Raw genomic sequence first — 20,532 nt, 5'->3', positions numbered from 1 at the left:
ATCATGTCCTTACCACAGTCTGGCTCTCCTAACACAGAAGGCCCTGAACATTCCAGCGTAGCTGAAGCAGAAGAAAAATACCTTAAACCAACTCTATGAAGATGATAGAGGCCCTAAAAGAGGAAATGGATAAAGCCATTAATGAATTCCAGGGAAACGCCAAACAATTAAAGGAAATTAATAGATACCTTAAAGAAACTAATAAAACTATTTAAGACCTGGAAATGGAAATAGAAATAATAATAATAATAATAATAATAATAATAATAAATTGCCTACACATTTAGGCAATTCTAGAAAAGAAAAACAGGAATGGGAACATGAACAACAGAGGCAAGCTTCATCAACAGAATACAAGAGATAAAAGAGAGAAATTAGGCACTGAAGATACAATAGAAGAAATAGATTCATAAGACAAAAAAGAACATTAAATCTAAAAAATCCCTGACACAAACATCCAAAACTTTTGGGACACTATGCAAAGGCCAAACCTAATGATAATAGGAATAAAGGAAGTAGGAGAATCCCAGCTCAAAGACCCAGAAAATACTTTCCTAATTTAAAGGACATGTCTATAAAGGTACAAGAAGCATGCAGAACACAAAATAGATTGGACCAGATAAAAAAAAGGCCCCTCACCACATAATAATCAAAACGCTAAACATACAGAACAAAGAAAGAATATTAAAATCTGCAAGGGAAAAGGACCAAGTAACACAAAAAGACCTATTAGAATTCCACCTGCATTCTCAATGGGGATTTTAAAAGCCAAAAGAGCCTGAGCAGATGTGCTGCAGACTCTGTGAGACTTCAGACACCAGCCAAGACTACTATTTCCAGCAAACTTTCAATTACCATAGATGGATAAAATAACATATTTCATAATAAAGTCAAATTTAAATAGTATCTATCTACAAATTCAACCCTATAGAAGATACTAAAAGGAAATCTCCAACTCAAGAAGGTTAACTATAGCCATGAAAACACAGAAGATAATAATCTCACACCAGCAAAAACAGAAGAAACGAAGCATACACACACACACACACACACACACACACACACACACACGCCATCACCAACAATTAAAAAAAAGGGAATTAACAATCACTGGTCATTGATATCTCTCAGTAACAATGTTTTCAATTCCCCAATAAAAGGACACAGACTAACAGAATGAATGTGAAAACAGAACCCATCCTTCTACCACCCCCAAGAAAAATATTTCAGTATCAAGGATAGATATTATCTCAGGATGAGTTTGGGAAAAAGGTATTCCAAGCAAATAGACCTAAGAAGCAAGCTGGTATAACTATTTTAATATCTAACAAAATAGACTTCATACTAAAACTAATCAAAAGACACAGGGAAGGATATACATACTCATCAAAAGAAAAAACTCCACTATCATGACATTTCAATTCTTAACATCTATGCCTGAAATAAAAGGACACCCAAGTTTGTAAAAGAAACGCTACCTCAGCTTAAATCGCATATTGATCTTCACACACTGATAGTGGGAGTCTTCAGTTCCTCATTCTCTCCAGTAGATATATCTTCCAGACAAAAACTAAACAGAGAAATGCTGGAGCTAACAGATGTTATAATCATAATGTCCCTAACAGATATCTACAAAACATCTCACTCAAATACAATAACAAAAGAATATACCTTTTCCTCTGAGCCTCATGGAACTTTCTGTAGAACTGATATATACTCTGACATAAAGCAAGTCTCAACAGACACAAGAAAATTAAAATAAACCCCCGCATCCCATCAGACCACTAGAGATTAAAGCTGGATATCAACAACAATGGAAACAACAGAAAGCTTACAAACACAAGGAAACTGAACAGCTCTCTACTGAATGAAAATATGGATCAAGACAAAAATAAGAAGTAAATTGAAGACTTTCCAGAATTCAATGAAATGTTTGCACACTATACACAATTTTATGGGACAATGAAAACAGTGCTAAGAGGGAAATTCATAGCACTAAGTGCCTTCATAATAAGATTAGTGAGAGCTTATACTAGAGACTTAACAGCACATGTTGAAGGCTCTAGAACAGTGGATCTCAACCTTCTTAATGCTGTAACCCTTTAATATAGTTCTTCATGTTGTGCTGATACTGAACTGTAAAATTATTGTTGCTACTTCATAATTATAATTTTTGCTACTGTTAGGAATCATACTGCAAATGTCTGTGTTTTCTGATGGTCTTAGGTAACTTCTGTGAGAAGATTACTCAACACCCTGAAGGGGTTGCAACCCACATATTGAGAATCACTATTCTAGAAAAAAAAAGAAGTAAATGTACCAAAAAAGGACTAGACAGAAAGAAATAATCAAACTGAGGGCTGGAATCAATGAAACTGAAACAAAAAGAACAATACAAAGAATCAATGAAATAAAGAGTTGGTTCATTGAGAAAATCAACAAAATAGACAAACCCCTATCCATATTAACTAAAAGACAGAAAAGAAAAATCTAACAAAATCTGAAACAAAAATATAGGAACCTAAAAACAGACACTGAGGAAATCCAGAGAATAATAAGGAAATATTTTAAAACACGAACTCTACAAAATTGGAAAATCTAAAAGAAATGGATACTTTTCTTGATAGGTACCACTTACCAAAGTTAAATCAAGATTGAATAAACAATTTAAATAGACTTGTATCCCCTAGTGTACCAGAAGTGTACTAGAAGCAGACATTAAAAGTCTCCCAGACAAAATAAAATCCCAGGACCAGATGGTTTCAGGACAGAATCCTACCAGACATTCAAAGAAGAGTTAACATCAATATTTCTCAAATTGTTCCACAAAGTAGAAACAGAGGAAACATTGCCCAATTCATTTTATGATCCCAAAGTTACCCTGATACACAAGTCACATACAGATTCAACAATAACAAAAAAATTACAGACCAATTTTCCTTATGAACATAGATGCAAAAGTTCTCAATAAACTACTTGTAAACCAAATCCAAGAACATTAATAACATCATCCACTATGATCAAGTAAGCTTCATCCCAGAAATTCAACATATGAATCATGCAACATAGGCAACATCCTAAGGATGATTCAACATATGAAAATCAGTAAATGTAATCCACCAGATAAAAAAACTGAAAGGAAAAAAACACATAATCATCTTATTAGATACAGAAAAGGCTTTTGACAAAATCCAATACTCTTTCATAATAAAATTCCTGGAGAGGTTAGGAATACAGGGGACATACCAAAGCATGATAATAGCAGCTTATAAAACAGCCTATAGCTAACATCAAATTAAAAGGTGGACAAGAAAGGCTGTCCACTCTCTACATACCTACTCAATATAGTGCTTGAAGTTTCAGCTGGAGCAATAAGACAACTGAAGGAAGCCAAAGGGATACAAATTAGAAAGAAAAAAGTCAAACTATCATTACTTACTGTTGGTATGGTATTATACAAAAGTGACCCCAAAAAACTCCACCAGAGAACTCCTACACGTGATAATACTTTGTGCAAAGTGTGTAGATTTAAAAAAAAAAATTAACTCACACAAATCTGTAGCCCTCCTCTTTACAAATGAGTTGAGAAAGTAATCATGGAAACAACACCTAACAAGAGACTCAAATAATATAAAATATCTTGGGGCAACGCTAATCAATCAAGTGAAAGAGCTATATGATACAAATTTCAAGTCTTTGATGAAAGAAATTGAAGAAGGTATCAGAAGATGGAAAGATCTTCCACGATCATGGGTCTCTAGAGTTAACATAGTAAAAATGGCCATCCTACCAAACTCAGTCTACAGATTCAACACAATACCCATCAAAAAAGAAAAAAAAAAAGATGGTATCCTTTTCCATATGGAAGCTTTTCACAAGGTTCTATTTATTAATTGTTCTTAGTGTCTATGCAATTGATTTTCTGTTCAGAAAGTCTTTTCCTATGCCAATGAGTTCAACTAGTCCCTACTTTCCCTTCTATTAGGTTCAAAGTATGCCCATTCATTTGGAGTTGAGTTTTATGTAGGGTGATAAGTATGGATCTGTTTGCACTTTTCTACATGCAGATACCAAGGTTTGATGACCACCATTTGTTGAAGATGCTACCTTTTCCAAGTGTGTATTTCCAGCTTCTCTATCAGTCAGGTGTCCATAGGACTTAAGTCTGGGTCTTCAATTTTATTCCATTTATCAACATCTCTGTTTTTTTATGCCAGTACTGTACTGTTCTTATTACTATAGGTTTGTAGTACAATTTGAGATCAGGAGTGGTGATACCGGCAACAGTTCCTTTATTGTTCACGATTGTTTTAGCTATCTTGTTGTGTGTGTGTGTGTGTGTGTGTGTGTGTGTTGTGTGTATCTTAAAATTGTCCCCTCAGGTTCTATAAATAACTATGTTTAAATTTTGATGGGGATTTGTGTTGAATCTGTAGATTTCTTTTAGTAGGATAGACATTTTTATTATATTAATCCTACCAATTCATAAGCAGGGTAGATCTTTTCCATTTTCTGATATTTTCTATAATTTCTTTCTTCAAAGACATAAAAGTCTTTTTTCATACAGTTCTTTCACTTCGTTGGTTAGAGCTACCCCAAGGTATTTTTTTTTGAGGTTATTGTAAAAGGTACTGTTTCCCTAATTCCTTTTTCAGTCTGTCATTTGTATAAATTCCAACTGGCCTTCATAGTAAAAGTCCTCAAGAGATTAGGGATACAAGGAACATACCTCAAAATAATAGAGATGATTTACATCTAGCTGCCACACAACATCAACATAAATGGAGACAAGCTCAAAGCATTTCCACTAAAATTAGGAACAAGACAAGGTTGTCCACTCTCTCCAAGTCTATTCAATAGAGCACTCAAAAGCCACAAGTCAGATTGAGTGTAATATTTTACAACAGCAGAAAGCAAACCCAAGTACTAAACACTACCAACACACTACAACCCAGGGAAGAGGGCATGCAGAGGCTACAGGTATAAGCTGTCTTTACAGCTGACCGCTGAACTAGCTATGACCCCATTGCTGGTGACAAGCCTAGCAACCGTTGTATCTGGAGATGTCATACTCCTAGCCCAGTACCTACCTACAGCAAAACATATGGGACACTTTTTTATCTTCACACAAGAGTAAGAGGCCACTCCAGTGTTTAGTCATCACAATGAGCAGAGGCGGCCTCACTGGCTTTTTTCTAAACTGCTTCTCCTTAAGCATCAACTAACTTACAATATCCCATAATTTCTGGGTGAGAAAAGTACTTTCAAAGGCAGAGATGTGGATTTCCATCAGTCTCAGTGTCACCTGCAGTTCTGCAGATCACACCACAAGAGTGAGTGATGCCAGCAGCTAGCACAGACTTAAGAGATCTGTCCTTTATCTTTCAAGGCTCTTAATTAAGACCTTATTCTTATGAACACATTTGGGGCACAGCATGTTGTCCTCCTGGTGTGGGGGTGGAAATCTGCAGGCCGGAAGCAGGAAGAGGGCAGTCGCTTTCCCTTTCTTATTGGGTACCCAGGCTTGTTAAGCATGGAACTATAGCAGAAGCCAACCACGTGAGTTCCCAGGAAGGCTTGTCCCATGAACCACACACCACATTTCCCCGTTGACTTCCGATAATGCATTGGCCGGCACTGACTCGAATTTCTTAGCCCTGGATGCAACTCTGGCCCAAGATACCTACACAGCCTCAGTGGCAGGTGTAGTCACCACAGTGGTGCTGACTTCCTCATAGAGCATAGGAGGCTCAACGAGGACAGACATCTGCTCCTCTGAAATAGGTATGATTTCAAGGGGAACTGTCACCTGAGATTCCTCCCCCGGTGTGGTCTTTTTTTTTTTTTTTTTTTTTTTTTTTTTTTTTTTTTTTTTTTTTTGTGAGATGTCTTCAACCTGGCTGAGCCAGGAACATTCTTCAACTTGGGCATTTGATCTGGGAAAGCCCCTGCAAGGAGTCGTTTAGAAGCATCTAATTTCTGGCCTTTGCTGCTCAGCTGCTTCTGCTGGCACCATGCTCACAAAACACCCCCAGTGAATCAGGTTCACTGGGGGCAGATGTTTTAGAAGAGGAGGAACTGGTACCTTCCTACAAGTGTGTCCTGGCGTCGCAATGTCTTGTGTTTTTGTTTTTGTTTTTTCCTCCTTTAGTTTGCAACCGTTATCTTTCTCTGACTGTTTTTGGTTTTTTTCCCCCGTTGCTTTAGTCTTTGCAGAAGACGTGCTCAATTGACTAGATATCTGCCATTCCACTTCTTCCCTCGGCTCTTCTTTGCTCTACTTCTTGTTTCCAGCAGTCTCCATCTTGAGATTAGATGAAACCTCCGAAAACTTTTCCAGCTTCTAAAATCAGCACTTGAACTCTCTCTCTCTCTCTCTCTCTCTCTCTCTCTCTCTCTCTCTCTCTCTCTCTCTCTCTCTCTCTCTCGCTCTCTTTTAATTTTCGAGACAGGGTTTCTCTGTGTAGCCCTGGCTGTCCTGGAACTCACTCTGTAGCCCAGGCTGGCTACAAACTCAGAAATCTGCCTGCCTCTGCCTCCCAAGTGCTGGTATTAAACGTGTGCGCCACCACTGCCCAGTAGCACTTAAAGGAGACTGAAGGGATACAAATAGAAAGGAAAGGTGTCAAAGTATCATTATTTGCAGATGATACGATTTGTATTCATAAGTGACCCAAAATTTTTCACCAGGAAACTCTTATAGCTGGTAAACATGTCCACCATAGTAGCAGGATACAAAATTAATACGCAAAAATCAGTAGCCTTACAATATATAAAAGGGCTGTATTTTTAAGTCCTAATCTGGCTAGATTTTTAAAAATATAGATTTATCTTATATCTTAGTTCTCTTCTTCTTCCTCCTTTTCCTCTTCCTCTTTCTCCTCCTCCTTCTCTTCATCTTCCTCCTCCTCCCCCTTCTCCTCCTCCTCTTCCTCCCCCTTTTCCTCCTTCTCTAGCCAAGGCCAGTTTTCTCTTTAGAATTATTTCCTTGTGATTGCACAAGCCTTGATGGTATTTCCTTCACCACCCCCCCTTTGAAAAATAACAGAACAATGTATACATTTTCTTTAACCTTCTGAAATTGCTGAACAAGAACATTACTCTAAACACACAGTGCTAACTGATAGTCCAAATGCAGCTAGGATTTGAGCTCATTGAAAATTTTTCGTCTCAAAAAAGAAAACAAGTTAAATAAGGACTTCTTTCTAGTAATACACACTTGGATTTCTGAATAGGTGGTAATGATATCATTTGCTACATGTGCATGATGTCTCTCTTCTGAGTAACCAAAATACAACCATTGTGCTTTCTTAAAATATTAATAGGTAGCACTTGATTAAATACATACATACATATGAATGACATTCAAAAATAAGCAATGCAGCCAGTAGAGAGGCTATCAAGTAGAATTACAATATAAAGACCCTCTTCTTTTAAATAAATCTTTAAAGCAATATGCCTTTGGTCATCGGTCTGGCAGAGCTGAGGCATCATTGAGAAAGAGGGGGTGGAAAGACTGTGAGAGCCAGAAGAACAGGGAGTTTGCTGTGAGACTGTGTCTCCCAGGAATCTCAGAAGCTGTGCTAATAAGATCTCAGCAACATAACAGCTCAGTAATTATGACACTAATAGACATAGCCTGGAGTCCTCAACCATACACAAGGAACTAAAGGCTACTCAGGAATGCTGAGAGTGAGAGAAATAGTCTTCCCCAGGGAAGAGCATGCCAGTTGGTTATCCAATCTGAAATGGTCAGTTCTGAAGAAAAAAAAAAAAAAAACGCATGTAAGATCTTCTTTGGATGTGCTAGCCGTCAATCACAGTAGCAGATACTTCGTGTGTAAGAGTTCTCTGTGCCTTCCCCCATGTTCTTCATTATAGATCTTTTAGCTCATGAGGTTTTCCCCATACCATTCTATCTGTAGTTGTTATTAGCCCGTTCATGTTGATCATCATTTAGGTATGTCTCTTTTGTTTCAAAACACCACATGACATTTAAGTACTGTCAGAAAGCATACCAAGATGTCAATAATTGCACATCTTGATGAATGTAATTTCTCTAATTTCATACAAATTTCTCTAAATACAGAACTTCTCTCATAGTCAGGCAGAAACATGACAATCATGCCCAATGATGTGGCCAACAGAACAAAAGCATGATTTGATCCTTCTGGCTTGCTCTACCCTGAACCAGTGACCAAAGAGTGTAGCCACCCTGGAGTATCCAGTTACAAGCTAACAGACTCTCTGCTTGCCTGGCTCTGCGGACCATCATCTTTCCCCACCATTGACCTGATCCTACCTGCTTAGACTTCTAGCAGAACTGAGGAATTACTCATTATCTACCAAGAAAAGCTTTAACCTTGTCCTGACACCTGTTCCAGCACATTTGAGCACTCACTCAGCCAGCAGTCTGTAAATAAAATAGTACCCTTATACCTTACATTTATGAACCAATATATAAATTATTTGTCCTTATCTAGCAAGCCAGGAAAATTTATGCCCAAAGCTTAAAAGTACCCTAACTAAAATTAAATTGTCACATATGCATATATGCATACTTACTTTTAAATAATTATATATTTTGAACATAGTTCCTTTATATTAGAATTTCTGGGGGGTTTTTTCTGAGTTTTTCTAAATTTTCTTTCTTTTTGTGTCTGGGTGAATATCTAAACATTCCCCTAAGTGTCTGGTACCTGTTAGTATTCTGTGTGTGTGTGTGTGTGTGTGTGTGTGTGTGTGTGTGTGTGTGTGTGCCCTATTGTATATATTGTAAATATGTATATATAAATATATATAATGTGTGTATATATATACATATATACACATACATGTTTTTCTGTATGTTTTTCTATATGACATGTGGATTTTGCTTATTCCAATCTATGGTATCCTCATCTGACCCTTAATAGTTCCCTGTTGGCAATTTTGCTGATGTCAAGAGACTGTCTGTCTCCATGAGTAAAGTGGGATCACCTCTCCCTTGGTTCTTATGACCCATTTCAATAGTCTCTTGAATATCACAAGTGTAGACACTGATTTAAAGAATAGTATGAATGTCTCCAGCGTGAGACATCTATGTGTTTATGCAGTGTTGGTATTTTTATAAGTTGCTTTCTTGGGACAATATACCTATGAAACTTATGTTCAGAGTTCAAGTCACAATTATTTATTTCATATTTGTTTGAATGATAACTTAATCATGATATGACTCCCTTAAGCTTCATGAGAACCTACATTCCTTTTTTTTCCCCCTCTCTACTTCTGTTTAAACTCTTTAAATAGTATCTGGCTTGTTCAAGTTGTTCAACATACATTTTTTGGATACTGTTTAGTTTAATTATAATGGTGAGTGCTTTTATAATTAACATAATAATATTTGAAGCAATTCTATTCAAAAAATACTTGGAGCATGAATACATAATTTGGGAAACCCATTATTGTCCCTCTTGATTTTTCTAGACACTGATTGCACTCAAGTTTCATTTCAGGTATTTTGTAAAGTACTTGGGTATGTTGTGATTTTTATATACCTTGAAAAAATGCATATACATATCATTACATTCTTAAAGCATTCATTTGTGTCACTGTTCTAGTTTGCTTTTTTATCACTGTGATAAAATGTTCTGATTAAGAATAACCTGAGGAGGAAAAGCCTTATTTCAGCTTATAGGTTATAGTCTGCTCATCGTCAGGGAAGCCAGGGCAGAGCTGGAGTTGGGAACTGAAACAGAGGCTGTGAAGGAATGCTGCTTTAAAGCTTTAATGCTCTGCCTTGTCCAGCTTTCTTATACAACAGACCCACATGCTTAGGAACAGTACCAATCACAGTGGACTGAGCCCTCCATGTCAACCAGCGATCAAGAAAAAGCCCCACAGGTGTGTCTACAGACCAAGCTGACGGAGGTGGTCCTTCAGGTGGGGTCCCTTCCTGCTGGGAGTGTAAAGTTGACAAACAAGGCTAGCCATTACAGTCACTGAACTCCACTGGGTGCAAGTCTGAACTTACCTTAAAAGACATTTACCGATGCCTGGAGGTATTTCTTGTTAACAAGGTCTCAATACGGGAGTGAATAATGCTAGTGAAGTGGTTCTCAACCTGGGGGTTGAGCAACTCTTTCACAGGGGTCATCTAGAACTAGTAGAAAACACAGATGTTTATATTATGATTTATAACAGTAGCAAAAATGCAGTTATGAAGAAGCTGCAAAAATAATTTTATGATTGGAGGTCACCACGATATAAGGAACTGCATTAAAAGGTTGCATCAGCAAGATTGAGAAACACTGAGCTCATGGGTGCTGGTTAAGGGTGCTATTAAAAGCCAGGCATGGTTACTGACTCTTTTAACCAGCCAGCACTTAGAAAACTGAAATAGGAGAGTCTTCCATTTGAGATCAGGCTGGGCCCAAGGAATGAATCCAAAGAGGCCTGCCTGGGCCACACAGTAAAACATGTCTCAAAAACAAGACAAGTAAGAATTCTGTTCAGAATCCCACAATGAATGGGTGAAGCACTGGAGAAGTGATTAAATGGTAAAGAACACTTGCTGCTCCTGAAGAGAACTAGGGTTCAAATCCCAGCATCCACACAGTGGCTCACAATGCCATCTCTAACTCCAATTCCAGAGAAGCCAACATCCTCTTCTGGTGCCTCCATGGGCACCAGGCATGCACATGGTGCACAGACATAGATGCAGGCAAAACACCCATACACATAGAAATTAATTTCATTAAATTTTTGTAAAGGAATTCTACAATACATGTGACAGTCAATAAGTCAACACCTTCCATACAAAATGAGAATTATTCTTCCCCAAATGCCAACACTGTCAAGATTAAGAAATCCTGCCTCAATCAGGTACTCCAAAATTTTAAATATATAAACTCTGTAATATATTTTTTCCTGAGTGTACATGTCTATAACATATCATTACCCAAAGCAAGTATATATTGGTTCTTTTTAAGACCTGCAGCCTTTAGTGTCAGCAAACTGTTGTGGCCCATGCTGGCCTAATGCTATTTTTGAAACTAGGGAAAGCCAAGTGAGCTTGCATTGACCAGATTTCTCTGAACAGGGTCCCTCACCCTGGCAGTGCAGTGAGATCCATATGGTTCCACGAGATGCGCAAGATACTGAAGATGCAGGACCCCAGAGCAGGGCAGTTGTGAAGGAGAGTAGATTGGACTGGTGCCTATGCCCAAAACAGACTAGAAAATCTGCCTTTATTCTTTATACATTCTCACTCAGATACAGCTAGTACAGTGTACCTAGGTAATGAGACCAGGCAACGTGCAAGGCCAAGGTGGTGTTTTCCACTCCCTGGGGGAGACAGTGATTCTCCGGATGCTCGCCCAGGGAACAAAGCCAGCTGCCCTGCGTGCCCCTCAAGTGGCAACTGTTTCAAACATATTTACCCAAAACTCTTTGAAATTTGGCTTTTACTATTCCTTCACAACCTTGGAGAATTTTAATAATTTATACATCTTCACCTTGACCACAGAAATATTTTGTCATTGATGTTTCCATTAAATTGTACTTGCTTTAAGTCAGCGTGGGGTTGAAATGCACTCCAGTGAATTCCCTGACTGCTTTCACTCGTTTATCAAGGATGCATATCGACAGTTTACCTGGACAGAATCCTGCCCTTGGACATGATGTTTACAAGGAAGGAACAATCATGGTCTTGTATAAGTTCCTTTGTGAAGGGAAAACAAAACTTGCACATCAATAAAAACTACAGTTCCTGTCACTATCTTCTTTCCTTTATGCTCTAGAATATTCAATGTTTTTCTGGTTCCTCAGTCCAGCCTCTTGATGGGAGCTTAACGACAACGTGAGGCCGAGGAGGGAAGGCCAAGATTTCTCCAACTCAGAGAAGCAGCTCCGAGAAAGGACAGATTGACATCTTCATCCCCCACATGAAACAGAAGGAATTGTTTAATGATGAATTGAAGATGCTGTGTTGTCAACTGGATATTTTAACCAGAATTTAGAGCATTAAATAGATATCAGTTGAGCTTTGCTGTGTGCTTAATAGCAGGCTCCACAAAGGATGGAGGCGGGCACCAGAGGGAACATGTTTTAGAATGTGCAGGAGATGATACAGAGACAACCATTGTAAATGATAAATGAGTATTAAGTAACCCTGTGCTGCAGGGAGGAGTTGGCATTTGGGCTGGCATTTTAACAAGAGAGGCAGGCAGAAGCGGAAGGCAAGACTCTTTACAATAGGGACCAAGATGAAGGAGAGAAAGACCTTAGGTACCAGGAACTTCAGAAGTCTGACTCTCTAGAGTCTCGCTGACCTGTTGCAATCTTAATGTTATTTAAAGTTTCCCAGTGGCCTTAGTATAGAAGAGGAAACATGTTAAATTGATATTCACACATACCTCAATATATCTAAACCCATATCAATGATATGTGTACATCCTTTTTAAATTGCATAATGTTTGTGATGTTTGCCAAGTGTCTTAGAAGGACAGACCTTCTCAGTTTGGGTCTGTGCCATGTCAAGGCCTTAATAGTCACATATGTCTGTTGATTGCAATCACCCTGGACAGGGCAGGACTGGGATTTGAACAAAGCCTTGGGCTATTGGGGAACTAAAATAATTTGAATGCTATAAAAAAGTAACATGCATGTCTCCTTCCACTCTGGACTGTGTCTGTAATAGAATTCACATAACAGATAGACGTTGACTGCTCTATATACCTCTCAGGACTGTGTGGACACCTGTCCCGCTTGCAGAGAGGTGGCATCCACCTGTGACTGGAGTTACATTTAGGTGATGAAGGCATTCTTAGAGTCAGTGGAGAGAGAGACCCTGGAAAGAGGCACCATTTGTTAGCAGCTTTACTGCTTGGTACAAGGAACATATTAATTAATTTTGGCTCAATGAAGATGATAGAATCTTTCAAGTACGAAATAGAATTAAGTACAGAGGAGATTAAAGATTGATGTGAAATGCTTATTCACTGTTGCAATGCAGAACATAGATGTGTGTATGTGTATGTGTGCGTGAGTGCATGTAAATATTATAATACAGTATTCTACAGATATAAAGATATATATTTGAAATCAATACATTCCTGATCAAGATGACCTTGATGTTCTCCTCAGCTTACCTAAATTCCTGCTAGGTTTCTCCTGAAGCACAGGTCCTGATATCCCTATTGGTACAACTTTTACTTTAGAAAATCTGTCAGTTCTTTCCCCATTTAGGATATTGTCAATTTTCTCTCAGCCTCTGGACAGTTAATGGCCAAGGAATTGTCCTTCTGAGAGAACCTAGTCATCTCTTTGAAATGTAAATATCCAAGGAGCTAGTGGCCCCTACTCCCTACATCCCTGGGAGGATGGATGCTTAATTTTGATGAGTGCTGATTAGCAAATACAAATGGTCTAACTACAGAGAAAAGCATTTGCAAGCCTATGATTAAACTGGCCTGTAAATGCGGTCTTCCTTCCTTCACTGGTGAACTTGATCTGGGCCTTTTTTTTTTCTTGCTCTGATGCAATTTATTTGCATATGATTTTTCTTTTTCTAAACATAATGAAGGAAATAACGTAGAGTAAATAATAAACACAAGAGGGAAGATAAATAGAAAACAAAACATAGGGGCATATAAAACCTGCTAAACTGCCTTTAAACATCCAAAAGACTATCCAGATAAGAAAGATCAGGTACTCAGTTGATAAAACATGAGTTGGAATTTTATGAGCTAATCTAGAGCAACCATATTTATGTAGGGAAAGAAGAATTTATAAATAGTTCCCTGAAGTGTGCATCCACCATCTATATATTGAGGCAGCTTAGACCTATTGATCATTTTTATCTCTCTACAATACTTTCAACTCCTGGAGAAAGTCCTAGTTGTAGGTAATATTCTATCCCCTTGTGTGCGGCTTTCTTTCTATGTTCCCCCCTTTTACTCTGAATGTACAATATGTTACTTTCAGGGCTGTGTGTGAATTTTCCGATCCACGTGTTGGAGGTCAACCTCTAGCCTCTCTGACGTCCTGACTCATAGGCCAGCATCCTTCATTGTCTCCTCTAGTTGTGCTAACTGCCCAGCAATGTTACTGTTACCAGGTACCTCCTCAGATATAAGCATATAATGTGTATCTCTAAAATTTATACCAGTTACAGGAGTCGGAATAGTATTTCAGATGGATAGATCATTAGCTCTGGAGTGTGGCATTTAGAAATGTTTTATGGCCAAACATCTGATGGGAGCATTTATGAGTAGTGTTCGCATAAATCCTTTAGCAAATTATATCTATAAATGCAAATAAAAACATCTTGGAAGCATATTTCCTACCGTTAATCATAAATATGTTGCTCTTAGTAGTTATGAATTCAAGAAAGCAAGCAGAGTTTTTGTATAATGACAGATTTTCAAACACTGTTAGGTGAAATACAACATATGTAAATTAAGATATTTAGACTACCCAAACAATAAAGTCATTGGAAAACAGCAACACTATACTGAGATATCATCAGAAACTGATCTATTTCTTTTCAAGTCACCAGGGTAGAAACAAAAAAACTGTTGATATAAACCAACAATCAAAAGATATATATGTGAAAAAAATCAACAATCTCACAGAGAGATGTGTAATTAGTCATTTGGGTTTTAGAAAAGTTGATATGTTCCCTCTCTTCCATGTAGTCAAATTGTAAAGACTCTAAAAGTTATAAAATCAGAATCGTCAAGACCAGTTATCAGGTTCTTGACAATGGTGTATGGGTTGCAAGTTTCTAATCTTCCCACAGTACCCTCATACTTCTTAGTTTAAATGAGCTCAGAAGATTTAAATAATTTTTAAGATGCTTTTAAGTTTCCATTTTGTGTTTCTGTGCCTGTACACCAGAAGAGGGCATTAGATGCCCTGGAGATGAGTCACAGGCAGCTGTGAGCTGCCTGACATGGGTGCTAGAAACACAATCCACATTCTTCGCAAGAGCAGACATTGTTCTTGACCACTGCCTTCCAGCCCTAAGCTTAGCATGTTTTCAGTTGTACCATGCAGATTGTAGAATTCTGATTCACAAGAATAATGAACAGACTTACATTATGTAAGGAGATACATGTTTTCCAACTCTGGGGGGAAAATACAATAAATGATGCTTGGTCTCCAGAAGTTATCACTAGATCTTTATTTAGAAAAAAAAAACAAGGAACGGATGGAAAAAAGAACATTTTTTTCTCTATTATGTATCAACTCTGAGATCAACCCTACATGTTAAATAAACATTATGTGCTTTTAAAATAAAGAGTATGTCTATTTCTTAATGACCAGTGACATTTTTCTTTGTGTCTGTTGTCTTCGTCTTTTCTGTTCCCAATTCATGTTCTTTCACATAGACCATCAAGTATAAATGCAAAGATATTATATAATTAAGAGAGTCAACCAACCAACCTATTATATCCTTGGTAAGTTACCATTACTAATATAGCCATCAGATCATGCAAACTTCTCCAAAGATTGGACAGAAGGACAAACACTAGTCAGTAGTAACAAGAGCACACACTTTTAAATTTAATTTATTTTATTTTTGGCAAGAGGAAAGGTGGCTCAGTCAATAAAGTGCTTCCCATGCTAGCATGGGCATCTGTGTCAAAGTCTCAACCCCCAAATAAAGAAACTGGGTGCAGACCATGTACCTCGACTCCCAGGGCTGAAGACAAACCCTGGGGCATGGGGTCCAGCCAGTCCAGCCAAACCAGCAAATTCCAGGTACAGTGAGATACCCTGCTGAGGAAAACTACTACAACATGATTGACAAAGACACCAGAAGATGTAGAGCTCTGACCTCCACAAACATGCACACATATGTGCATATGCACACATACAACATATATGTACCCAGAAACATATGTTTTCTAGCCTGACCCTAAGCAGCGCTGGAGTATTGCTGACTTATTTAGGCTTGTACCTTTATTTGCCCCAATATTCACTGCCCAGTGCTTAAGGTTTTGTACAAACTGAGAAGTGTCTGAAGGGGGTCAGAAGCCTATGACAGGGTACACTGATCCCTCATTGCCTGTTCCTTTGCTGGTTTACTTTACTGTTTCAAAGAAAAATATAGTTAATTTATTATGAGGCAGAGATTAGCTTATGTAAAGCCAGAGACCCAAACGAACATTCAGAGCCGGTGTATTATTGACTTAATGGTCTGTCTTAATGAGCTGGGTAACCACCCTCTGTTCAGAACATTGCTAGTTTACCTAATTTCATGTTATTTTCTCCTTTAAATGCTTCAGACATTGAAGTCATGGAGTTATTTGAATCCTTATTGATTTTGATCTCCTAGAGAGCATGCCTGAAGCCTGACTTAAAGCTCATCTGGAATGTTTGTATTTTTATATGTAAGCAGAAAATAGATAGGAACATTAAAGGTTGGGTATGCTTAATCCTTTCCAGGGGCAATACATACTTACATACACACATACACACATACACACATACACACATACACACATACACACATACACACATATACACATACACACATACATACATACATACATACATACATACATACATATATTGCAGTCTCATATTTCACAAAAATATCACTTTTTAATTTTAAAAAAATGTTCAACAACATTTGTCAAAGCTTTAATTGAGGCAAGATAGAAAATGAAGATTAAGAGGGTATTGATTGGAAAGGAGGCCCTTAACCCAGAATCTGATAGACATCTTCACTAGATGAGAGTCCAAAAAAAAAAAATCCCAGGAAACTCACAGATTACCAGATCACTCTACCATCAACCAAGAAGCATCCATTTACAGCTGATGATAATCAATAGAGACCCATGACTGACCGAGGCAAGAGCAAAGGAGACAGCAGAACGTTCAGTCCATATATGCTGCACAGCCCTCTCCAAAGCCTCGCGGATCATAGCAGAAGAAGGAACAGAAAGAGTTTAGAGCCAGAAGCGATGGATGACTAGAAGGCAAAAGTGTCTACTGGACACAGCGGGGCAGCTGTGCATACAAACTCACAACACTGTGACAACACACACAGGACCTCTGTAAGCCCATGACAGACCAAATCCCAGCATGGAGAGGGGAGCTGGCCACAGAGGCTCACCCCTAGCTGAGGAACTATTGTCAACTGTTAGCTGCCAAGAAAGGAAGGGGAAGTTTTCTCTAAGTAGGTACCCCTAGTAAGTTGACCATGTGCCAGTGAAAGGCCACACATATCCAAGGACAGCACAAATTGGTCGTGATATGGGAGGAAGAGATGTAAAATTGGCTGAGTGGGAAAGAGTTGAATCCAGGAAGAGTTGTGGGAGGCAGGGAGACTATGATCAGAACACATTATTATTTATAAATATTTTATAATGTTTATATATTAATAAAATATAATAATATGTTATAAAACATATTTCTGAACCATCCAATTATTCTGGAATTCATCTTTAAATTTTTTTCTTATATATGTGTGTATATACATGCATGCATGGACACACCATGATGCACATGTAGGAATTTGCTCTTCATTTTAGTATCTGGGTACTGAAGATCCAGGTCCAGTAGCTAGGCTTTGCAGCAGGTATGCTGAGCCATCTCACCAGCCTTGTTCTGGGATTCTATTTTTTAAACAAGTATGTATTTCTTTAAGTATATATTTATATATACTATCTTATTCAAATAAGAATATCAAATACCCCTTTGTCTCTCTTATAAGAGCATTTGGTAATAAGCATAAGCTTCCAACAGTAGACAGTGTCATCTTTGTATAGCTGTTCGGCGTCCTACCATAAACATCTAGAAGAATACTCTAAGACATCACACCTGTTATTGCAGATAATTTCAAGTGGCGGAGCAGAAGTTTCCAGGTAACTAGTAGACTGATGGGAAAGGACCATCCCTGAGCTGGTGGTCCTGGGTCCTATAAGAAAGCAAGCTGAGCAAGCCATGAGGAGCAAGCCAGTAAGCAGCACACCTCCATAGTCTCTGTATCAGCTCCTGCCTCCAGGTTCCTGTCCTGTTTGAGTTCCTGTCCAGATTCATTCAATGATGAACAGTGATGTGGAAGCATAAGCCAAATAAATCCTTTCCTCCCAAGTTACTTTGGTCATGGTGTTTTATCAATTATAACCCTAACTAAGAGTTCTTTCATAACATAAAGGAAAGGGTTTAGAAACTATTTTGCTTACCCACTTTAATTGTGGTAAAAAATATTTAAAAGTGCAAACACTTAGGGCTGGAGAGATGGTTTAAGAAGCCCCAAATTCAGTTCTTAGCACCTATGCCAGGCAGCTCACAGCCACCTGTAGCTCCAGCCCTAGAGGATCCTACATTCTCTTCTGAGTTCTGTGGGCACATGCAGACATTTGTATACATGCACACACACACACATATACACACTCAAATAATTTCAAAGAATTTTGGTACTAATCCTTCAGGTATCATCTGTGAACAGTTGTAGTTAAAATGGTTTTATAGGAAGGAGCATCAGAGATAGATTGTATGGAACCCAGCTGTTCATAAGAGCCCTGATCATTTCTTGAAAGTTAAAACAAAAAACATGAGGGGAAAACATACATTAAAGGACTGTGAACCTCAGAGAGAGGGAGCCTTTAATTCTAGAGTGTGAGGTGGGGCTGGAGAGATGGTAGCTCACAACACATACTGCTGATGTGGAGAGAAAAGGAGTTTGTTTGGGTGACTTACAACAGCCTATACCTCCATCTCCAGGGACATCTGACATCTCTGGCCTTCACAGATACCTGTACCACACACACACACACACACATACATACACACCTTAGGGAAAAAAAACCCTCAATCTTTAGAATGTAACATCAGGGAAGTATTGCATGTTGGGTTCTAGTTTAATGTGACTTCAGCCATGCTGCTTATGAGGAGACTTATCATCTATCAAGTCAAGTTGGCATGCATCCCAAAGCAACAGAACAAATAAAGTCCCTGAAATAATCAACTAGAATGGTGTGTGGTCACCAATGCTAAGGTTTTTTCTTAACTGGTACTGGATATATAGATTTTGGGAAAAACCAAGTACATTATTGTTACCCACAAGCAACAGGACAATTTCAGAGAATATCAGTCCACTGTGCCAGAGAAGTTATGGTGAGTGAAGGAGATAGGTGGTGGGAATTCACAGTAGCGCATGCTCACGTCTCAGAGAATCAAGAAGCAGAGAACAGAAAACTGTAGGGGGCAATTCTGATGCTAAGATCCTGTTCCCCAATTGGTTCTTGATCTGTCAGTAAAGAAAGCCTTGAGCCAATTGTTGGACAGAAGGTATAGGTAGTGGGATTTCAGGGTCATGGAGGAAGAGAGAGAGACACAAAGAAGAACAGATTTTCGCTTTGCTTTGGAGAGAGGAGAACTGGGCAACCATGTGAGATCTCAAAACTGAGTAACCACACAGGCCACTCCTACAGGTCAGGGCACTTTAGCAACTGAAATTTAGGACAAGTGGAAGAGACTGAGATGAGAAATTGGTAAGGGCACAATTTTCCAGGCAGGAGATAGTAGTGCCCAGCAATTGTGTCCTAAGGCAAGTTGACAAGGAACAGTGTGTGTCTTTTATCCGAGAATTCAAGGGAGGTTGGATGGTGGCTGGTAGCAGTAACCCCCCAGAGTAAAGGCTAGTAGAGCATAAAACTACACACAACAGAAAGAGACTGGAAGTGTGGCTGTGCTGTAACCCCCAAGATCCACCCTCTATTGCCTTAGCCTGCCAAAAAGGTCCCACTTCCAAAAGATCCCATGTCTCAATCAGTGTGCTATTGTTGTGAAGAGACACCATGGCCATTGGAACTCTTAGAAAGGAACACATTCAACTGGGGCTTAATTACAGTTCAAAGGTTTAGTCCAATGTCAACATGGAAGGAAGAATGATGGCATGCAGGCAGACATGCTGCTGAATAGGTAGCTGAGGGTTCTGTATTCGGATTACCAGGCAGCAAGAAGAGGAGAGGCACTGGCTCCAGTTTGAGCACTTGAATCCTCAAAGCCCACATCCAATGACATACTTTCTCCAACAAGACCACACCCACTCCGAGGCCACACCTACTCCAAAGCCACACCTCCTAATCCTAAGCAGTGCCATTCCCTGATGACTGATGACATTCAAATATATGAGGGCCATTCTTATTCAAACCACACCCCACACCTCAAATAGTGTAAGGACTGGAGATCCATTGTTCAAACACATGATCCTGTGGGGGAAGTCTCACAGTCAAGCCATAAAGATCAGGTAAGTTTTCCCATAAGCAGAAAGAATACATTCTCACACTTTTAGCCACCTCTGGAAGGAATGTGTACTATTACAAAATTTAAGTCAACAATATTTAATTAAGAGAATCTTGGATTCCCAGATTCTGTTTACTGGTGACTTCAAAATGGACTCTTCCTGGCAAGAAATTTCTAGCTTTTTAGGTTTATTTAGGATTTTTTTTTCGTACCAACCTTGGCAGTATTTCAAGCACTACTCTTGGTAGTAATTCGATGCCTTCCTGGATGATATTGATTAACATAATA

The 20,532-nt window shown here is 38.6% G+C and overlaps 1 pseudogene; it reads right to left on the bottom strand.

Annotated features, from left to right (window-relative positions):
- Positions 1-5,377: 5,377 nt before the first annotated feature.
- LOC116067884 lies at positions 5,378-6,304 on the bottom strand (annotated as a pseudogene).
- Positions 6,305-20,532: the final 14,228 nt, after the last annotated feature.

The sequence above is a fragment of the Mastomys coucha genome, unplaced genomic scaffold (genome assembly GCF_008632895.1).
Source record: "Mastomys coucha isolate ucsf_1 unplaced genomic scaffold, UCSF_Mcou_1 pScaffold22, whole genome shotgun sequence".
NCBI lineage: Eukaryota > Metazoa > Chordata > Mammalia > Rodentia > Muridae > Mastomys > Mastomys coucha.
This window is presented reverse-complemented; position numbering and strand designations above follow the sequence as displayed.